Here is a 5,954-nt window from a genome sequence, read left to right as displayed (position 1 = left end):
AACGCCCAACTAAACCTGAGTGTAATCTCCGATGACCCCCTCTCCTCTCCATCCTCCATCCCTCCCGCCTTGCACTCACCACACTGTCCCCCTCACCTCACCAGACACCCCCCCCCACTCCACCCAATCAAACCACTCATACAAGGCCTTGCTAAAGAATGTCTTGGCCCGCTGTACACACTCACTCACACAGCAGCCCTCAGCCAATCTCCTTATTTGGGTTGCTATGTTTTCACTGGAAAAAAAAGACCGATCAGACAGGAGAGAGAAACACAAGGCCTGTTTCCACATTTAACCCTGTGGATGAAAGTGTTGACATACAGTACAAGGCTTAACACACCTCTTGTCCTGCTCAAGAATAGGTTTGGGCCCTGTTATGAGTGAGCCAGAGCGAGAGAGAGATCGAGAGAAAGAGAGTGAAAGAAAGAGAGAGAGTTATCAAGTTGTGATTGCTTAGTGAAGATGTCTGTAGGCTATTGTTGGACGGGCCACCTAAGCCACTAATACAGGATGCTTAGCAGCTCCAGATACATCAAAGGACAGATCTAATGAGGTTGCATTGACGTAGTTTCCCCTCAACAAGCTGATATTAGTGGGAATGGCAGGGTTTTGAGGTTTGGATGAGGGGATCAGATGTCCTGTTGATGGGAGAGAATGGAGTACAGGGTTGGATAGGTTACCTTCTAAATGTAATCCATTACATTTACTAGTTTCCTGTCCAAAAATGTAATCAGTAACATAATTTTTGGATGACCAAAACTCAGTAACGTAATCGGATTACTTTCAGTTACTGTTAGATTACTTTCCATTAGAAGACAAAAAGGATCCATCAAATAGATTTGATCTGTCATCATGTGGCCTCTGACTTGTGGTCAGACTCGCTCAGGTGGAACACACTTAAACTTGTGCCTTTTTGCAATGCTGAATTTAATGTAATTGAGAAAACAGAAAGGTGTCATATTGTATTTTTTCATTCTTTCTAAATTTAAAAGTAATCCAAAAAGTACATGTAATCAGTTACTCTCCAACCCTGATGGAGAATAATGGCTGCCATCAAAACAGGAAATAAACATGATTCTAATTAAGGATTGACATACATCTACTGTAGTATTAAATAGAAGGCAAAATTCAGCATTTTGCTACCAAACACCAACCTCTGAAAGATACGGTTTTGCCCAGATTTCTGTAAACCTGATATTTAAGTTTGATGAGTGAGGGGTGAAAATTCACAGAGAGCCAGGGCATTGTGAACAATGGTAGAACTGTGGAGAGGTTCTCTCTCATAGGGGTGTATGTGGAGAGATGTGCAGGGGGTAGGGGTGTACCCCCCTAAACCTGGACCTGCAGCCTGTCTGTCTGTTCACAGCTTAGTAGCATAGCAGCTGCACTACAACTGTCTAGCTGTGGTAAACCACTACAACAACAGCCTACGCAACTAATTACAATGTTATTTTTAAGCTAATAGCAGTGTTAACACTGTGTATATTCTCCTTGGCATGTTTATCCAAAGCAAAACACATAGACAAAATATATCTGGGATTTTATAAACTCGTTAAGTCTCTTCCGTACACACTCTCCTTCTGTATAGACTGCATAGCTGAAAGTTATTCATTCCTGAAGATCTGGAAGAAAAAAAACCTCATATTCCAACTGGTTGGATGTTACACAACAGTAAATGTTTTAGAGGGGTCGGAAGAGGCCTCTTGGCAACCTTTATTGATTGGCCCTACACGTACAGTAGTTTCCAGCGAGGATCCTGATCTGATTTAAAACACTGTGCACTGTTAAAACAGTTTAAAACACTGTTCACTGTTAGATGTTAGGGTTGTCAGTGGCAAAGCATCCTATCCGCCCCAACTCACCTGATTCATGGAACAGCATTGTTTACAGACACATCAGCTGCTATGACTTGGGTGACACTGAGGTGCAAAGCTGCCATAGTCCCATCATTAGGGTCCTATCATCCTCCAACTGGGATTTCGGGAAAACCAGGGAATTTATTGAAAGTTCCCGGGAATTTTGCAACCCTACCCGTCATACATATTTCCCCTTGAGCGGTACCAAGGCAGTTGGCCAGGAAAAGCTCACTGAAGGGAAAAATGTCACACCATGTACCATCCAGCCCACTCGTTAACCCAGGCTAACAGCTTTATCGTAGGGCCATAAGTAGTTCAGATAAAGCCTGCTAAGTTCATAAGAATTTGATACGTGGCAAAGATCATTTGATGATAGGTTAATATGATGATAATATGGCTTTAAAGAGAACAGCACATTTGTATTGTATGTAAGAACTGTAAGCCAGTGTGATTAAAGGTATCCCTCTAAGATGGTCAGAGGGTCTTATTATAACAAATCTCATCCACTAAGGAATGAGACATGAGGAATCCAAATCCAAAAAGGAACATTTACTTGTTTTTCTAGTGTTTTCATGATTCTTTGTTGTGGTGTTTTCTCCCTTTGAGAATAAGACATTGCACTGCTATTTTGTTCACATTGCATTTCTGCATGGATGGATGCCACTGGAATTTCCCAAATACGGAGCCCATTTCTAAATGTGGGTTGAGAACCAGAAGGATCACATATGATAGTTATTGAAATATGTGTTACAATTGGCTTCCTCTGTCCCTTCAATGTCTGTCTTTGGGACAGCAGGTAGCCTAGTGGTTAAGAACATTGGGCCAGTAACCAACAGGTTGCTGGTTCAAATCCTCTGAGCCGACTAGATAAAACATGTGCCCTTGAGCAAGGCACTTAACCCTAGTTTCTCTGGATAAGCGCTAAATGTAAATGTCTCCTTTTTGGAATAGGCCTGAATTCAGACAGGCAACTGGATGGACTCTATGGAGCTGGCACCACATAGGTTGATGGGGCCTCAGAACACTCTGGATCCAGAGATCAGAAATGCTTCTGAATATTTCAGCATGTTCCCTCTCTCAGCCTCTGAGACAGAAACTCTGGAGCATAATTTAGTGCTTTTAATATTCTCTACCACATTTCCAAGCCCACATTCTGTTTCAGAAGAGAAGCCACAGAAATGCTTCAAAATAAATTTGACCAATATGAAATATGTTGCTAACGGAGTTTGAATGGCTAGTATAAGTGTACAGTTTTGATTTATAACCATGAATTATACTGGTCTGAAGTATGTAAGGCGGAACATATGAGACGGTTAAGGAAAGGGGAGAGTTATAATGGAATTGATGGATATTAATTCTGGCATGGATTAGGAATCTGCACAGACTCTCTCAACAACTCTTAAACGTCATTTTTGAAATAATTTATATCTGCTGATCTTCTCTCTTAAGAGGAAAGGAATCCTATTCCTACTGTACCTATTATATTTTATGTAAACATGTTAATCACCACTATTAATGGCTTCAACCATCAATTACAATGTAGTTACACTTCTCTCAATTGTTCAAGCAGTCATTCGTTCTCAATTTGATTCCTTATCACTACGGTGAATACAAAAGCATGTAGTCATGACTTTCACTCTTTCCCAGTCAAAGAAATGAAATCAGGCCTGAAGTACACCTCCAGCTCCATCCATCACCTTGTAATCCGTCTCAGACTCTCTGACTATGACTCATCCTAGACACCGCACCACCTGGTCTCTGTTACCAGCCGTGATGATGACGTTCTCTTCCTCCTCTGTAACACACACACACAAACACGCTCACACACACACACTCACCTGTGTGAGAAGGGCACATGTTCCCCTGATTATCATTGCGGCCTTCGTGGCTGTTGGAATGACGTCATGCAACCCCCCCTGGCCATGCACAGATGTTTGGATCACATTTAGCCAATCAGACGTGAGCTCATCTCTGAACGTCCCCTTGGGCATGAGGACCACGTTTTGTACCATGGTACGCTTGCAGAATAACACAGACAGTACATAGACTCATACAAGCATACACATTAACATTGACGCTCACTCGTATACAGACACACACCTGTGTGACTCAACCTTTGCTCACCTCTCAGTTATTCGGGGAAAAAGCCTGTCCCTGTATATGTCACCATGTGACGACTGTGGGATCCCATATCAATACATCACCATCACATTATACTGCCTCACAATGCACACTTCCCATTGGAAACCAGATGGGCTGTTGGCCTATGGCCAATCGTTTCTATGAAGCAAAATAACAAGGACAAGGCCAGCAGGTTTATTCCATGACCACATGTTCTTTGATTTGTTCTAATCAGTACACAATAATCCAGATAGTAAATTGAGAATTGTCCTGAGGCACACTGGGGCAGAAACCTGTGGTACAAGTTTAGATGGGGTGATAATGAGCAGGAGGCACACAAACAGTCATCTGATCACTCACTCGTGAAGCATTGACATCACAGGAGAGAGCAAGAGACTAGAGCGAGATTCCTACCTTCCCCAGGTGGTGAAGGTAGGAAACAACATCTCCACCCCGCTGATCCTCAACAATGGTGCCCCACAAGGGTGCGTTCTCAGCCCTCTCCTGTAATCTCTGTTCACCCATGACTGCGTGGCTATGCACGTCTCCAACTCAATCATCAAGTTTGCAGACGACACTACAGTGGTAGGCCTGATTACCAACAACGACGAGACGGCCTACAGGGAGGAGGTGAGGGCCCTCTGCGTGTGGTGTCAGGATAATAACCTCTCACTCAACGTCAACAAAAAAAAGGAGATGATCGTGGACTACAGGAAACAGCAGAGGGACCACCCCCCCATCCACATCGATGGGACAGTAGTGGAGAAGGTGGAAAGTTTTAAGTTCCTTGCCGTACACATCACGGACAAACTGAAATGGTCCACCCACACAGACAGCGTGGTAAAGAAGGTGCAACAGGAGGCTGAAGAAATTCGTCTTGTCATCAAAAACACTCACAAACTTTTACAGATGCACAATCGAGAGCATCCTGTCGGGCTGTATCACTGCCTGGTACGGCAACTGCTCCGCCCACAACCGTAAGGCTCTCAAGAGGGTAGTGCGATCTGCACAACTACCTGCCCTCCAGGACAGCTACAGCATCCGATGTCACAGGAAGGCCAAAAAGATCATCAAGGACAACAACCACCCGAGCCACAGCCTGTTCACCCCGAAGCCGAGGTCAGTACAGGTGCATCAAAGCTGGGACCGAGAGACTGAAAAACAGCTTCTATCTCAAGGCCAGCAGACTGTTAAACAGCCATCACTAACATAGAGTGTCACGGTTGTCGTCGGTGAAGGAGGACCAATACGCAGCAGGTACGTGTATGCTCATCTTGAGAATTTATTAACTTCAAAAAATGAACGTACAAAATCACAAAACAAAAAGAACGAACGAACAACTACAAACAGTCTGGCTAGCATAGGCTCAACACAGAACAATCACCCACAAATCACACACACAAACACACCCTAATATATGGGACTCTCAATCAAAGGCAGATAGACAACACCTGCCTTCAACTGAGAGTCCCAACCCCAATTAACCAAACATAGAAACACACACACCAGACTAACCATAGAATACAAACACATAGACCATCAACCAAAAACCCGGAAATACTAAATCAAACACCCTTTACACAAACACACCACCCCGAACCACATAAAACAAATACCCTCTGCCACGTCCTGACCAAACTACAAAACAATTAACCTTATACTGGCCAGGACGTGACATAGAGAGGCTGCTGCCAACATACAGACTTGAAATCTCTGGCCACTAAAACAAATGGACTTAATAAAGGTATCACTAGTCACTTTAAATAATGCCACTTAACGTTTACATATCCTACATTACTCATCTCATATGTATACACTGTATTCTATACCATCTACTGCATCTTGCCTATACCGCACGCCATCGCTCATCCATATATTTATTTGTACATATCCTATTCATCCCTTTACATGGTGTGTATTTGTGTGTATAAGGTAGTTGTTGTGATATTACTGCATAGTCGGAACTAGAAGCACAAG

This window comes from Salmo salar, chromosome ssa10 (assembly GCF_905237065.1).
Source record: "Salmo salar chromosome ssa10, Ssal_v3.1, whole genome shotgun sequence".
Lineage (NCBI taxonomy): Eukaryota > Metazoa > Chordata > Actinopteri > Salmoniformes > Salmonidae > Salmo > Salmo salar.
Note: the sequence above shows the minus strand (reverse complement) of the source record.